Source organism: Cervus canadensis, chromosome 5, assembly GCF_019320065.1.
Source record: "Cervus canadensis isolate Bull #8, Minnesota chromosome 5, ASM1932006v1, whole genome shotgun sequence".
NCBI classification, from domain to species: domain Eukaryota; kingdom Metazoa; phylum Chordata; class Mammalia; order Artiodactyla; family Cervidae; genus Cervus; species Cervus canadensis.
The window spans coordinates 9540750-9558357 of record NC_057390.1 but is presented as its reverse complement, the minus strand read 5'-3'; the positions used below and the strand labels follow the sequence as shown (position 1 = coordinate 9558357).

Genomic DNA, 17608 nt, shown 5'->3' with positions numbered 1-17608 from the left:
GCTGACCTCTGCCTCAGGTATTCCTCCATAAAGAGTAATATTTTTAAATTAAAAAAATGTTAATTATTTTTGGCTGTGCTGAGTCTTTGTTGCTGTGTGAAAGCTTTCTCTAGCTTCACTGAGTGGAGGCTACTCTTTGTTGTGGAGAATGGGCTGCTCATTGTGGTGGCTTCTCTTGTTGCAGAGCTTCTCTTGTTGTGCACTGGTTCTGCGTGCTGGCTTAAGTAGTTGTGGCCCACAGGCTTAGTTATCCCTCAGCATGTAGGATCTTCCCGGACCAGGAATCAAACCCAGGTCCCCTGAATTGGTAGGTGGATGCTTTACCACTGGACCTCCAGTGAAGCCCAAAGATTAATTCTTATATCTGATTAAGAAATCAGGTGGTGAAGAGTTTGGATAACATTAGTTACTGTTACAGACAAACTTCAGAATCTCAGTGGCTTACCATGAGTGTATTTCTGATTATGTAGAGTTCAAACAGGTATTCCTAAAGGGTAGGCAGCTTTCCTCCAAAGGGTGACTCAGAGACCCGGGCTCCATACACTTTCTGGCTCTACTCCCAGTCAGCAGATGGGGAAGGAAAGACAAGTTGAAGATGGGGCTGCTACTCAACCATTTCAGCTCAGAAGGGGCACATACTACCAGGCCCTGTGTAGGTGCAGAAGGGTGGATGGTGGAAATGCTGAGAAAGACAGTCGCTGGCCGTGTCTGGTAATGGCGCTCCCCTGCGGAAGACAGTGTAGACTTATTGGGTGACTAGCTGCTCTGCCACAGTGACATTCCTGGGCAAGAACTTGAGTGTTGGTTGTGATGTTGATTAAAGGTGGTTCTGTGAACCAAGCTGAGTATAAAGAGGACATTCTTTTATGAAAGTTAAAGCTATTGCCCAGGCCACATGCCTGAAGTACATGCAGGGCCAAGATTTTCCTCTGAAAACCACTCTGGGTGTGCTCAATACAAATTCTAACATGCAGGTGATGGAAGTCTCAACATTCTTCACACAGAATCGTGATTATAACATATTTCGTCTGGAAAAGCTTCAAAGAGTGGTAACCTATTATCCAAAATGGCCATAAAAAATCATCAACAAAGAATTCAGAGAACCTATAATATTAACCAATATAACCTCCTGTTGAACCTTCCAAAATGCAGTCATCTTAAAATGTATTTCCAGGTAACTCAAGGATTCTCAGCTTTGGTATTCTTTACCTTTTGGACTAGATAATTCTTTGTTTTGGGCTTACCTGTGCACTATAGGATATTAGCAACTTCCCTGGCCTCTATACACTAGATGCCAGTGGCATCCTCTGCCACCCTTCCTCAGCTGTGAGAACCAAAATTGTCCTTGGACATTGCCAAGTGTCCCTGAGGGCAAAATTGTCCTGAGTTGAGAACCACTGTGTAACTAAATGATAGAACTTATTGAATGAAATTGTTTAAAATGAGCCAACTAAATAACAGAGGTGTAAATATAAATTAAAATGTTGATTCTAGAATGGTTGGTCTTGTGTCATGCTTTCTGACAATGGCTAGGACTTGGGCTAAGACCTTTATTGGTAAAAGATGACCCTCCATCAGCAGCATCGACAAGAATAGCTGCCTTCAATACATTCCTTGGTCTCAGTAGCAAGAGGGCATTTAGCTACACTTCTCACAATGGTTTCATGTCAAGGATATGGACTGCGGCTAAAATGTGCCAGAATTAACTTATTTAACTTAATAGTTTTAAACTATTCTCTGATCTTCCAGGTTGTTCCTACCAACTCTGACCCTGGAGGTGGCTCTAAATCACAGGTTTCAAATACATGAATATTGCTCAGAGCCCCGAGCTTTACTATTTTCTGGCTGCAGTATCCAAGGTCAAGATATAATCAATAAAGGCTGAAAACAATCCATTTCTGAGCATGTGCTCCACAGTGTGATGGAGAACGCACTTAGCCTTATGGCCAAAACAAACAAACAACAAATTGTTGGTTCTGTCATTGCTGATGGTAGGCCTGGGGCGGTGGCTGTGCGGTGCTGGAGCAGCTCTGCATGGCGCTGGAATGACTTTGAGGAGATATCCCATGTCCAGGGGCAAAGGGGAAGCCCCAACGAGATGGTAGGAGGGGCAAAATCATGTTTAGAATCAAACCCCATACCCGCCAGAGACGCTCAGAGGGCTCAAACAAACCCCGTGTGCACCAGGACCCAGAGATCCCAGAGAGACGGAGCCAGAATTGTGTTTGAGTGTCTCCTACAGAGATATGGGTCAGCAGTGGCCTGCTGCAGAGACAGGGGCTCTGGGTGCAGCAGACTTGGGTGTGGCATAAGCCCTGTTGGAGGAGGTTGCCATTAACCCCGACATAGAGCTGCCAGAACTTACACAGGACTGGGAAACAGACTCTGGGAGGCACAAACGGAAACTTGTATGCACCAGGACCCAGGAGAAAGGAGCAGTGACCCCATAAGAACCTGACCCAGACTTGCCTGTGAGTGTCCAGTGTCTCTGGTGGAGGCGTGGGTTGATGGTGGCCTGAAGCAGGGTTGGAGGCAGTGAGTGCAGCAGTGCGTGCATGGGACCTTCTGAAGGAGGTCACCATTATCTTCATCACCTCCACCATGGTTTGGCCTCAGGTCAAATAACAGGGAGGGAACACAGCCCCACCCAGCAACACAGCATTGGATTAAAGATTTACTGAGCATGGCCCCACTCGTCAGAGCAAGACCCAGTTTCCCCCTCAGTCAGTCTCTCCCATCAGATAAGCCTCTTATCCTTCTCCATCAGAGGGCAGACAGAATGAACCACAATCTCAGAAAACTAGCCAATCTAATCACAGGACTACAGTCTTGTCTAACTCAATGAAACTGAGCCATGCTGTGTGGGGCCACCCAGGACGGTCAGGTCATGGTGGAGAGGTCTGACAGAATGTGGTCTACTGGAGAAGGGAATGACAAACCACTTCAGTATTCTTGCCTTGAGAACCCAAGCAAAAAGATAGGACACTGAAAGATGAACTCCCCATGTCGGTAGGTGCCCAATATGCTACTGGACATCAGTGGAGAAATAACTCCAGAAAGAATGACGGGATGGAGCCAAAGGAAAAACAACACCCAGTTGTGGATGTGACTGATGATCAATGTAAAGTTCGATGCTGTACAGAGCAATATTGCATAGGAATCTGGAATTGTTAGATTCATGAATCAAGGCAAATTGGAAGTGGTCAAACAGGAGATGGCAAGGGTGAATATCGATATTTTAGGAATCAGTGAACTAAAATGGACTGGAATGGGTGAACTTAACTCAGATGACCATTGCATCTACTTCTGTGGGCAAAAATCCCTTAGAAGAAATGGAGGAGCCATCATAGTCAACAAAAGAGTCTGAAATGCAGTACTTGGATGCAGTCTCATAAATGACAGAATGATCTCTGTTCATTTCCAAGGCAAACCATTGAATATCACAGTAACCCAAGTCTGTGCCCTGACAGGTAATGCTGAAGAAGCTGAAGTTGAACGGTTCTATGAAGACCTACAAGACCTTCTAGAACTAACACTCCCAAAAAGATGTCCTTTACATTACAGGGGACTGCAATACAAAAGTAGGAAGTCAAGAAACACCTGGAGTAACAGGCAAATTTGGCCTTGGAGTACAGAATGAAGCAGGGCAAAGGCTAATAGAGTTTTGCCAAGAGAACGCACTAGTCATAGCAAACACCCTCTTCCAACAACACAAGAGAAGACTTTACACATGGACAGCACCAGACAGTTAACACCAAATCAGATAGATTACATTCTTTGCAGCCAAAGATGGAGAAGTTTTATACAGTCAGCAAAAACAAGACCAGGAGTTGACTGTGGCTCTGATCATGAACTTCTTATTGCCAAATTCAGACAGAAATTGAAGAAAATAGGGAAAACTGCTAGACCATTTAGGTATGACCTAAATCAAATCCCTTACAATTATACAGTGGAAGTGAGAAACAGATTTAAGGGACTAGATCTAACAGACAGAGTGCCTGATGAACTATGGGTGGAGGTATGACATTGTACAGGAGGCAGGGATCAAGACCATCCCCAAGAAAATGAAATGCAAAAAAGCAAAATGGCTGTCTGAGGAGGTCTTACAAATAGCTGTGAAAAGAAGAGAAGCAAAAAGCAAAGGGGAAAAGGAAAGATATATCCATCTGAATGCAGAGTTCCAAAGAATAGCAAGGAGAGATAAGAAAGGCTTCCTCAGTGATCAGTGCAAAGAAATAGAGGAAAACAATAGAATGGGAAAGACTAGAGAACTCTTCAAGAAAATTAGAGATACCAAGGGAATAGTTCATGCAAAGATGGGCACAATAAAGGACGGAAATGGTATGGACCCAACAGAAGCAGAAGATATTAAGAAGAGGTGGCAAGAATACACAGAAGAACTGTACAAAAAAGATCTTCATGGCCTATTTAATCACAATAGTGTGATCACTGACCTAGAGCCAGACATCCTGAAAGGTGAAGTCAAGTAGGCCTGAGGAAGCATCATTATGAACAGGGCTAGTGGAGGTGATGGAATTCCAGTTGAGCTATTTCAAATCCTAAAAAATGATGCTGTGAAAGTGCTGCACTCAGTATGCCAGCAAACTTGGAAAACTCAGCAGTGGCCACAGGAAAAGGTCGGTTTTCATCCCAAAGAAAGGCAATGCCAAAGAATGCTCAAACTACTGCACAATAGCACTCATCTCACATGCTAGCAAAGTAATGCTCAAAATTCTCCAAGCCAAGCTTCAGCAGTACATGAACTATGAACTTCCAGATATTCAAGCTGGATTTACAAAAGGCAGAGGAACCAGAGATCAAATTGCCAACATCTGCTGGATCATTGAAAAAGCAAAAGAGTTCCAGAAAAACATCTACTTTGCTTTATTGACTATGCCAAAGCCTTTGACTCTGTGGATTACAATAAACTGTGGAAAATTCTGAAGGCGATGGGAATACCAGACCACCTTACCCACCTCATGAGAAATCTGTATGCAGGTCAAGAAGCAACAGTTAGAACTGGACATGGAACAATAGACTGGTTCCAAATTGGGAAAGGAGTATGTCAAGGCTGTATATTGTCACCCTGCTTATTTAACTTATATACAGAGTACATCATGAGAAACGCTGGGCTGGATGAAGCACAAGCTGGAATCAAGATTGCTGGGAGAAATATCAATAACCTCAGATATGCAGATGACACCACCCTTATGGCAGAAAGTGAAGAAGAACTAAAGAGCCTCTTGGTGAAAGTGAAAGCGGAGAGTGAAAAAATTGGCTTAAAGCTCAACATTCAGAAAACTAAGATCATGGCATCCGGTCCCATCACTTCATGGCAAATAGATGCTGAAACAGTGGAAACAGTGGCAGGCTTTATTATTCTGGGCTCCAAAATCACTGCAGATTGTGACTGCAGCCATCAAATTAAAAGATGCTTGCTCCTTGGATGAAAAGCTATGACCTACCTAGATGGCTAGTATATTGAATAAGCAGAGACATTACTTTGCCAACAAAGGTCCATCTAGTAAAGCTATGGTTTTTCCAGTAGTTATGTATGGATGTGAGAGTTGGACTATAAAGAGGGCTGAGCGCCAAAGAATTGATGCTTTTGAACTGTGATGCTGGAGAAGATGCTTGAGAGTCCCTTGGACAACAAGGAGAGCCAACCAGTCCATCCTAAAGGAAATCAATCCTGAATATTCATTGGAAAGACTGATGCTGAAATTGAAACTCCCACACTTTGGCCACCTGACTCGAAGAACTGACTCATTGAAAAAGACCCTAATGCTGGGAAAGATTGAAGGCAGAAGGAGACGGGGACAACAGAGGATGAGATGGTTGGATGGCATCACCAACTCAGTGGACATGAGTTTGAGTAGGCTCTGGGAGTTGGTGATGGACAGATAAGCCTGGCTTGCTGCAGTCCATGGGGTGGCAAAGAGTCGGACATGACTGAGCAACTGAATTGAACTGATTATTACTACATTCTTAGTCACTCAGTCATGTCCGACTCTTTGTGACCCCATGGACTGTAGCCCATCAGGCTCCTTGTCCATGGGGATTCTCCAGGCAAGAATATTGGAGTGGGTTGCCATGCCCTCCTATAACAATGGGCAATGAGAGAGTGGTTTGCCTTAAAGATATGCAAGCTTGTAGTATAGAATATCTTGGTACCTTGTAGCTCATTAAAGAGGAAATTAGAGCAGAATGCAATCCAGACTCTTTAACATGACCTTCAAGACCCTGAGTGATCCGGCCCCTAACTTTCAAAGCTTATCTTGTCCCACTCTTCCCAGGGCTCACCAAACTCCACCCTCTTGGCTTTTAAAAGTTCCCCTCTACCCTGGTGATTTGGCTTCTCTAGGTCCAGGAAGGGGTACTTTTTTAGAGTCTTCCAGTGATTCTGACAGATTTGTGGCCTGTCAGTTGTGACAGCTGTGGCCATGAGTGGTGTGTGGCTCAAACTTGTGTCAGCTCCAAAGTAGACAGTTGCCCAGTGAAGTGAAAAGCAGGGAATCCATGAAGTGAGGACTTCCTATCCATGATGGGAAGGTTGTTGTTTTAGTAGCAATGTAGGCTGAGCTTGCCAGATGCCTGTGACTGTTTGAGGGTCTCCTGCAGAGGCATGGGTGAGCAGTGGCCTGCCATGGGGACAGGGGCTCTGGCTGCAGCAGACCTGGGTGGTGCAGCGTGTGGCGTAAGTCGTCTTGGAGGAGGTTGCCATTAGCTCCACTGTAGAGTCACCAAGCAGGCAACTCACCACCTGGAGAACAGTTATACCAAAGAAATTCTCATTGCAAAAGTTCTAGGGCCCACAGCAGATTTTCCAACCTGGGGATTTGGCAAAGGGACTGAGAACCCCCAGGGAATTTGACTTTGATGGCCAGTGGGATTTGATTGAAGAACTTCCACAAGACAGGGAAACAGACTCTTGGAGGGCACAAACAAAATCTTGTGCACACCTGGACCCAGGAGAGAGGAGCAGTGACCCCATGAGAGACTGAGCCACCCCATGGGAGACTGAGCCGTGTGTGTTCAGGAGTCTCTGGCGGAGGGGTGGGATGTCCTGGGAGGTGTAAGTTCTTTTGGAGGAGGTTGCCATTACCCCTACCATAGTTTGGCCTCAGGCCAAACTACAGGGATGAAACACAGGTCCACCCATCAGCAGAAAATTGTATTAAAAAATGTACTAAGCATTGTGTTGTCCACCAAAACAAGACCCAGTTTTCCCCACAGCCAGTCCCTCCCATCAGGAAGCTTGTGGTGTTGGAGAAGTCTCTTGAAAGTCCCTCAGACTGCAAGGAGCTCAAACCAGTCAATCTTAAAGGAAGTAAACCCTAAATATTCATTGGAAGGACTGATGCTGAAGCTCTAATACTTTGGCCACCTGATGCAAAGAGTAGACTCATTGGAAAAGACCCTGATGCTGGAAAAGATTATAGGCAGGAGGAGAAGGGGAGGAAGAGGATGAGATGGTTGGATGGCATCACCGACTCAATGGACATGAATTTGAGCAAACTTTGGGAGATGGTGAAGGAGAGGGAAGCCTGGTGTGCTGCAGTCCACGGGGTTGCAAAGTCGGACATGACTGAGTGAGTGAACAACAACCTTCCATCAAGAAGCTCACAGAAGCCTCTTGGCCTCACCCACCAGGGAGCAGACAGAAGAATCAAGAATAACCACAATCCAACAGTGGAGGCTAGAACAAAAATTACATTACAGAAAGTTAATCAGGGTGAAAAAGCAGTAAGTTATGTCCCATATGAAGGGACAAGATAAAACCACAGAAAAACAACTAAATGAAATAGAAATAGGCAACCTCCAGAAAAGGGACTCAGAATAATGATAGTGAAGATTCAGAATATCTGAAACAGAATGGAGAAGATGCAAGAAATGTTTACCAAAGACCTAGAAGAACTAAAGAACAAACAAACAAAAATTAACAATATACTAGGAGGAATCAGTAGAAAAGAATAACTGAGGCAAAAGAATGGATAAATGACCTGGAGGATAGAATGGTGGAAATCACTGCTGCAAAACAGAATATAGAAAAATGAATGGAAAAAAAAATGAAGACAGCCTAAAAAACCCCTGAGACAATATTAAATGCACCAACATTTGTCTTAGAGGGGTCCCAGAAGGAGAAGAGAGGGAGAAAGGACTCGAGAAAATATTTGAAGAGATAGTAGCTGAAAACTACTCTAACATGGGGAAGAAAATAGGCAACTAAGTCCAGGAAAGACACAGTGTCTCAGACAGGAGGAACACACCAAGGAGGAACACACCAAGACACATAGTAATCAAACTGACAAAAATAAAGACAAATATAAAATATTAAAAGCAATAAGGGAAAAACAACAGGTAACATACAAGGGAACACCCATCAGATTATCAGCTGATTTCTCAACAGAAACTCTACAAGCTAGAAGGGAATGGCACAATATATTTAAAGTGATGAAAGAGAACAACCTATAATCAAGATTATTTTACCCAGTGAGAGAGTCAATTTCTAGGTAGGTTGATAAGATGTCCAGGGTGCCCAAGGAGGAGAAAGGGGGCCAGAGCCCTTGAGAAGGAGAAAGGGGTCTGGGGCTCTCGAGGAGAAAAGGACAAACATTTTTTTCTACATTGCTTTGTCTTAGTCAATGTAACAATGTATCTTGCTGGAGGACATGTTTCACCTTAACAAGAACCTTCTGGCTAATCTTGTTATTTTAAGACATTTATTGTGGGAGTGGGTCTGGTAAGACCTTTATATTGTTAGTTCTAATCTTGTTAATTTAAGATGTGTGTTGTGGGAATGGGTCTGGTAAAAGTACATAGTTCAGTTGCTCGGTCAGGTCCGACTCTTTTCGACCCCATGGACTACAGCATGCAAGGTCTCCCTGTCCATCAACAACTTCTGGAGTTTACTCAAACTCATGTCCATTGAGTCAGTGATGCCATCCAACCATCTGATCCTCTGTCATCTCCTTCTCCTCCCACATTCAATCTTTCCCAGCATCAGGATCTTTTACAATGAGTCAGCTCTTTGTATCAGGTGGCCAAAGTATTGGAGCTTCAGCTTTAGCACCAGTCCTTCCAATGTTTTTGCTGACTGTATAGAGCTTCTCCATCTTTGACTGCAAAGAATATAATCAGCCTGATTTTGGTGTTGACCATCTGGTGATGACTATGTGTAGTCTTCTCTTGTGTTGTTGGAAGAGGGTGTTTGCTATGACCACTGTGTTCTCTTGGCAAAACTCTATTAGCATTTGCCGTGACGTCACCAGACAGTCGACACTGAAATCAGATTGATTATGTTCTTTGCAGCTAAAGATGGAGAAGCTCTATACAGTCAGCAAAAACAAGACTGGGAGCTGACTGTGGCTCAGATCATGAACTCCTTATTGCCAAATTCAGACAGATATTGAAGAAAGTGGAGAAAACCACTAGACCATTCAGGTATGACCTAAATCAAATCCCTTACAACTATACAGTGGAAGTGAGAAATAGATTTAAGGGACTAGATCTAACAGACAGAGTGCCTGATGAACTATGGATGGAGGTTCGTGACATTGTACAGGAGGCAGGGATCAAGACCATCCCCAAGAAAAAGAAATGCAAAAAAGCAGAATGGCTGTCTGAGGAGGCCTTACAAATAGCTGTGAAAAGAAGGGAAGCAAAAAGCAAAGGGGAAAAGGAAAGATATACCCATTTGAATGCAGAGTTCCAAAGAATAGTAAGGAGAGATAAGAAAGCCTTCCTCAGCAATCAATGCAAATAAACAGAGGAAAACAATAGAATGGGAAAGACTAGAGAACTCTTCAAGAAAATTAGAGATACCAAGAGAACATTTCATGATAAGATGGGCACAATAAAGGACAGTAATGGTAGGACCTAACAGAAGCAAAAGATATTAAGAAGAGGTGGCAAGAATACACAGAGGAACTGTACAAAAAAGATCTTCATGACCCAAATAATTACGATGGTGTGATCACTCACCTAGAGCCGGACATCCAAGAATGTGAAGTCAAGTGGGTCTTAGGAAGCACCACTAGGTTGATGAATCTTTATTAAGCTAGGGCCCACCAAGAGGACAGCTGGGGCAGGAGCAGGGCCTCCTGTAGGCTGGGGGCACGGGAGGCTCGGGGTGGGAGTTGGGGGGGCCCCCAGGGCGATGCCCGGGCGCTCAATGATTCTCGCTGGGCTGGGGCGCGGAGTCAACTGCACCTTCTCCACCAGCCCGGCCCACTGGCGCTGCATGCCTTCCACCAGGGGCTCGAACCAGCTCCTGAGGCGGGCCTGGAAGGCCTCGGCCTGCAGGCGCATCTGGCTGCCCTGCTCCTCGACCTTCCCGCGCACCTCCTCTAGCTGCTGGCGCATCTTGTCCAGGCGGTCCTGGGCCCGGACGCCCACCTCCTCCAGGCGCCCGTGCAGCTTCTGGCGCCAGGCCTCGGCGCGCTCCAGCAGCGGCTGGCCGGCTGGGGTGCTCAGGGTGGCGGCCCGCGATTGGCCCTGCTCCCCCAGGGGCCCGAGGCGCTCGCGGATGGCGCTCACGCTGCGCTCGGCGCCCTCGCTGGCCCTGGCTTGGTAGAAGGCCAGGCGCTTGTTCAGGTCGCCAGTGTCGCGGAGCAGCCGCTTGCGCAGCTTGAGCAGGTGGGAGGCCATGCGGGCCGCAGCTCCTCGGTGGTCTGGCCCAGCATAGCCTGCACCTCGCTTTGGTACTGGGAGGCACCACAAGCTAGTAGAGGTGATGGAATTCCAGTTGAGCTATTTCAAATCCTAGAAGATAATGCTGTGAAAGTGCTGCACTCAATATGCCAGCAAATTTGGAAAGCTCAGCAGTGGCCACAGGACTGGAAAAGGTCAGTTTTCATTCCAATCTCAAAGAAAGTCAATGCCAAAGGATGCTCAAACTACTGCACAATTGCACTCATCTCACATGCTAGTAAAGTAATGCTTAAAATTCTCCAAGCCAAGCTTCAGCAATGCTGCTTTTAGAAAAGGCAGAGGAACCAGAGATCAAATTGCCAACATCCGCTGGATCATTGAAAAAGCAAGAGATTTCCAGAAAAACATCTATTTCTGCTTTACAGTCTATGCCAAAGCCTTTGACTGTGTGGATCACAATAAACTGTGGAAAATTCTGAAAGAGATGGGAATACCAGACCACCTGACCTGGGTCTTGAGAAATCTGTATACAGGTCAGGAAGCAACAGTTAGAACTGGACATGGAATAACAGACTGGTTCCAAATAGGAAAAGGAGTATGTCAAGGCTGTATATTGTCATCCTACTTATTTAACTTATATTCAGAGTACATCATGAGAAACGCTGGGCTAGAGGAAGCACAAGCTGGAATCAAGATTGCCGGGAGAAATATCAATAACCCCAGCTATGCAGATGACACCACCCTTATGGCAGAAAGTGAGGAAGAACTAAAGAGCCTCTTGATGAAAGTGAAAGAGGAGAGTGAAAAAGTTAGCTTAAAGCTCAACATTCAGAAAACTAAGATCATGGCATCCAGTCCCATCACTTCATGGCGAATAGACTGGAAAACAGTGGGAACAGTGCCTGACTTTATTTTTCTGGGCTCCAAAATCACTGCAGATGGTGATTGCAGCCATGAAATTAAAAGATGCTTACTCCTTGGAAGGAAAGTTATGACCAACCTCGACAGCATATTAAAAAGCAGAGACATTACTTTGCCAACAAAGTTCTAGTGGTCATGTATGGATGTGAGAGTTGGACTATAAAAAAGCTGAGCGCAGAAGAATTGATGCTTTTGAACTGTGGTGTTGGAGAAGACTGTTGAGAGTCCCTTGGACTGCAAGGAGATCCAACCAGTCCATCCTAAAGGAAATCAGTCCTGGGTATTCATTGGAAGGACTGATGTTGAAGCTGAAACTCCAATACTTTTGCCACCTGATTTGAAGAGCTGACTCACTGGAAAAGATCCTGATTTGGGGAAAGATTGAGGGCAGGAGAAGGGGATGACAGAGGATGAGATGGTTGGATGGCATCACCAACTCAATGGATATGGGTTTGGGTCAACCCCGGGAGTTGGTGATAGACAGGGAGGCCTGGCATGCTGCGGTTCATGGGATCGCAGAGTCTGACAGGAGTGAGCAACTAAACTGAACTGAACTGCTTCATTCTGTACTTCAAGGCCAAATTTGCCTGTTACTCCAGGTGTTTCTTGACTTCCTACTTTTGCATTCCAGTCCCCTATAATGAAAAATAAATCTTTTTTGGATGTTCTAAAAGGTCTTGTAGGTCTTCATAAAACTCTTCAACTTCAGCTTCTTCAGTGTTACTGGCTGGAGCATAGACTTGGATTAGTGTGATATTGAATGCTTTGCCTTGGATACAAATAGAGATCATTCTGTCGTTTTTGAGATTGCATCCAATTAGTGCATTTCGGACTCTTTTGTTGATTATGATGGCTACTCCATTTCTTCTAAGGAATTCTTGCCCACCGTAGTAGATATAATGGTCATCTGAGTTAAATTCACCCATTCCAGTCCATCTTAGTTCACTGATTACTAGAATGTCGATGTTCACTCTTGCCATCTCCTGTTTGACAACCTCCAATTTGCCTTGATTCATGGACCCTACATTCCAGATTCCTATGCAGTATCACTCTTTACAGCATCGGACCTTGCTTCTATCACCAGTCCCATCCACAACTGGGTGTTGTTTTTGCTTTAACTCCATCCCTTCATTCTTTCTGGAGTTATTTCTCCACTGAGGTCCAGTAGCATATTGGGCATCTACTGACCTGGGGAGTTCATCTTTCAGTGTCCTATATTTTTGCCTTTTCATACTGTTCATGGGGTTCTCAAGGCAAGAATACTGGTTTGCCATTCTCTTCTCCAGTGGACCACCTGTTTGTCTTGGGTGGCCCTACACAGCATCAAAAATATATAACTTCATAAGACTAATGAGTGGGGTACTCCCCATCCCCCTTCTGATGTGTATGCCAGAAGTGTTCTCTGTCCCTTTTTCACTTTAATAAAACTGTGCTACACAAAACTTCTAGAGTGATCAACACCGGTCCCTGGTCTTAAACTAAATCTTCTTCAGAGATCATGAATCTGACATCGTTCACTGTAAGCTATCACCAGGAAGACACTCATTTAGATTTGATGGAGAAATCAAAAGCTTTCCATACAAGTAAAAGTTAAGAGAATTCAGCGCCACCAAACAAGCTTTACAACAAATGCTGAAGGAACTTGTCTGGGCAGGAAACACAAGGTAGTAAAAGACTTACAGGAAGTAAACCCGAAACAATTAAGAAAATTGTAATAGGATCATACATATTGATAATTACCTTAAATGTAAATAGACTTAATGCACCAACAAAGACACATAGACTGGCTCAGCAGACGAAAACATGTGCATGTACGCACTGCCACTTACCGCATTACTCTGCTTGACCACACCCCCATATTGTATGTAATTATTCATATTGTAGGAATTGGGAAGGGGTTTTGCCTAATGGTTCAGTTGGCAAAGAATCCACCTGCAATGCAGGAGACCCAGGTTCAATCCCTTGGAGGGGAAGATTCCCTGGAGAAGGAAAATGGCAACCCACTCCAGTATTCTTGCCTGGAAAATTCCATGGAGACAGCAGCCTGGTGGGCTACCATCCATGGGGTCACAAAGAGTCAGACAAGACTTAGTGACTAAACCACCACCATTTTATATTGCTAGGTTAATCATGTTCCCATTATGGCTTGCAATTGTAATTATCCATTTATTTTTTGTATGGCCATTGATTATGAAAACTGATAAACATCTTTTACTTTTTCATTATGTAAGTATTACTCATTTAATACCATTGTATCATGATTGGTCAACAGAAAAATAATAGAATTCTGTATCACCAAAACTACCATTTAATAGAAAAACTTGTAATCAGTTTTTGAAATCCACATGCATTTCACAATTATCTTGGAATTTTTGAAAAATACAAATGCTCAGGTATTGCTTTGTTTCTCCAAAGCTCCAGATATGTTTCTAATGATCAGTCATGTTTAAAAACAACTGGGCTATATGGTGATCTTTTACTTTTATCTAGTTTGTTTCACTTTTTCTACTTCATATTCAGTGCTCCCATTTCGTTTAGTTTATGTTTTCCAATTTCTCCATCTCTTTTTTTGTTGTTCTTTCTCAAGCTTTTATCAAGTATAGTGGAAAAGCTTTTGTATACATATATACATACAGATAGTATGTATAATATGACATTTGATTCCACTTGTTTGACTTAGTATGAATAGAATGCTACTCTTCTAATTAAAACAATAGATATGCAACAAGCAAGAAAGGTTTACTGTATAGCACAGGGAACTACAGTCAATATCTTGTAATAACTTATAATGGAAAATAATCTCAAAAATAATATATGTGTATGCGTATAACTGAATCACCTTGTTGTGTACCTGGAATATTGTAAGTCAACTGTACTTCAATAAAATATATATATTGAGAAAAAAATTCCTTTCAATGGCGTGTATCTGCCCGTGAAGTCCAACATCCAGGATAGGCATATCTCACTCTGCTTAGGAATTCATTTGTACACTGATGTTTAACACTTAAGAGCCACTAATGATGGTGGTACAGTCTTAGAAATGTAATGAATGCCACTGCATAGTGCACTTAAAAATGATACATTTAATGTTACATGTATTTTATCACCTCCTGCTCCTCCCACAAAGAACCACTCAACTGGACTGAAGTATGTGATAAAAGGCAAATCTATATGTGGATGTGGGACATTTAAATAACTCCCTTTAACCTCCAAAAGGATGATGGGTGGTCAGTTTCGAAGAGTTCTTGGCTTGTCTGCAGGATTTATTACCTTGTGACCTTTTTCTTATTGAACTTTTTATTATAAAAATTTTAAAACACAATAAAAAGTGGAGAGGATTGAACAACGAACCCACTTTGAATCTGGGTCCCAGCTTTAACAACCATCACCTTTTCCTGTTCCTAATTATATAGCCCTCTAGCTTTCTTCTCTTTCTCTCTTTTGGAGTATTTTAAAGCATTTCACAGGCATATTAATAGTTCATCCATAAACACTTCAATTTTCCTATTCTATTTTACCATTAAGTTTCATAGCTTAAATCTCATTAAAGGATTCACTAGCTGCTGTAAGGATTAAACAAATAAGATTAGGTTCAAAGTCAGCTCAGTTTCTAAATTAGTATTCGACTTATTCCATGTGATAGGTGGTCTGACCTTGAAAAACTTGACCCTCTACCTGAAAAAAATGAACCATGAATATAAAATAAAATTGTGAAAAATTAAAGGCTACAATCACCGAGCCATAAATGTCAAAGGGCAGCCAGCATAAATTCTGTAATAAGACTTGAATCTTGTGCATGTCAGCAGAGCAGGAATTCAGGAGAGTGGGCTGGCTCTCTGAGCCAAGCAGTTGGAGAGGTCAAGATAAGAAGATACCAGGAATGGGTCTGGAATCTGTTGCCTTGGCATTCAACATTTGGTGTTCCTCACAAGATCATTTGTAAGATTTACAGATCTACATTGCTGGTCTTTGGCTTTCAGATGCTTTGCTGAATACATTCTGTTCATTTCTCTTATAAACTTCTCATGCCACTGGTCCCTACCACAAACTCTATTCGGTTCCTTCCTTGTTTCTTCTACCCCAGACCTTCAAGACTCTGCTCCCGTTGAGCACCAGCTTTTCTCCAACTTCCTGGTTCTCTAGTGGGGCTGTGGTGGAGCCCGCCACTGCTGTTTGAAACTGGTGAAATTTACTTGTGTTTTGGACTTGACCTAGACTGTGGGCCCAGAGAGAGAACATGATGGGCAAATCCATGAAGGTGGTGAGGGCTTTTTAGTGACTAAAAAGCAGAGGTAGGAGAAGGAAGAAAAGAAGGACAGGAGGAAAGGATGGATTTGGAGTCTAGCTGAGGGTGTAGAAGAGACTGCTGGCAGAGATCCAGGGCTCTGGGGGCCTGGGGCCCAACTCAGCTAGAACGAAAGCAGGGCCTCATCACTACCAGTTGATGGCCTCCTGGTCTGCCCAGGGTCTATCAGGGAAAATTCAAGCCAAAATTTAAGGCAAGGCAGGGTGAACCGATTCTGGAGGGAGACAGACGAAAGGTGAACTGAGCTGGCAACAGGCTGGTGTCAGGTAGGAGCTGAGCTGTGGGATTTAGGACCCAGCACTTTGTGACATCTAGCTTCCTGTTCTAAACACTTGCATTTACAGTATGATTTTTGGATTTAGAACATCTGTATTACTCAGGGGTTGTTAGCAGTGCAGAACCTCAGTCCTGCTCAGACATACTGAATCAGAAACTTTGGGGTGGGGATTCCGCGGCAGTCCGGTGATTTCATGTTTCCACTGCAGGGGGACCTGGTTGAATCCCTAATTGGGGAACTAACATACTACAAGCTGCATAACATGGCCAGAAAAGAAAAAGAAATTCTAGGGGTGGCATTCCTTGGCTTATGGCTACATCACTCTAAACTTTGCTTCTACTGTCATCATATCATTCTCTGAATCTGACACTCCTGCCTCCTTCCTCTAAGAACACTTGTGATTTCATTGGGTCCACCCAGATAATCCAAGATAATCTATCCGTCTCAAGATTCTGAACCGAAGCACATCTACAACATCCCTTTTACCAGGTAAGGTAATTTATTTGCAGGTTCTGGGAATTAGGATGTGACATTTTGGGGGGCCCACTATTCAGCCAACTACAGGAAGCCATTAGAGCAGTGACACAATTTGACACCCATTAAAAAAATAATTTTATTTGTTTATTTTTGACTGTACTGGGCCTTCTTTGCTGCTCAGGCTTTTCTCTAGCTGGGGCAAGTGTTGGCTTCTCTTGTTGTGAAACACAAGCTGCAGGGCACACGGGCCCCAGTAGTTGTGGTTCCCAGGCTCTAGATCATAAGCTCAATAATTGTGGCTCACGGGCTTAGCTGCTCCTTGGTATGTGGGATCTTCCCAGACCAGGGATCGAACCCATGTTTCTTGCATTGGCAGGCAGATTCTTTATCACTGAGCCACCAGGGAAGCTCTTGACAAACACTTAAAGGGTAATTACGGCTGCTGCTTTAAAACTTGTTTTTAAAAATTTTTGGCTGTTCTGGGTCATCACTGCTGTGTTTAGGTGTTCTCTGGTTACAGGGAAGAGGAGCTACTCTCCAGTGGAGGTGTGCAGGCTCTCCTTGCGGCGGCTTCTCTTGTGAAGTACAGGCTCTGGGCGTGCAGGCTTCTGTAGCTCTGGTGCACGGGCTTAGCTGCTCTGTGGCATGTGGAATCTTTCTGAACAGGGGTCAAACCCATGTCTAATGCATTGGCAGGTGGATTCTTAACCACTGGATCACCATGGAAGTCCTGGTTGCTGTTTTGAAAATAGTTCTGTGGTGGCAAGAATGGGAACAGGAAAATTAGTTATTGTGTCAGAGTCAGTGTTTAACTTCTCAGGACCTTGTTGTCTGTTCCCATGAAAATGAGCATATGATTCTGTTATGGGCTGAATTTTGGCCCCTTAAATTTCTATGTTGAAGCCCTAATCCCTGATACCTCAGGATGTGGCCATATTTGAATATAGGGCCTTCAAAAATGTGACTAAGCTAAA

General features: G+C 43.8%; 1 long non-coding RNA gene and 1 pseudogene across 3 annotated transcripts in view; both read right to left on the bottom strand.

Annotated features, from left to right (window-relative positions):
• Nucleotides 1-10023: 10023 nt before the first annotated feature.
• On the bottom strand, nt 10024-15813 carry LOC122441318 (annotated as a pseudogene).
• A 558-nt stretch (nt 15814-16371) lies between these two features.
• LOC122441466 overlaps nt 16372-17608 on the bottom strand; it is a 34757-nt gene continuing 33520 nt past the window's right edge. For all 3 annotated transcript variants that reach the window (XR_006269373.1, XR_006269374.1, XR_006269372.1), the window contains one exon: nt 16372-17388. This is a non-coding gene — a long non-coding RNA (uncharacterized LOC122441466). The remainder of the gene's footprint in view (nt 17389-17608) is intronic.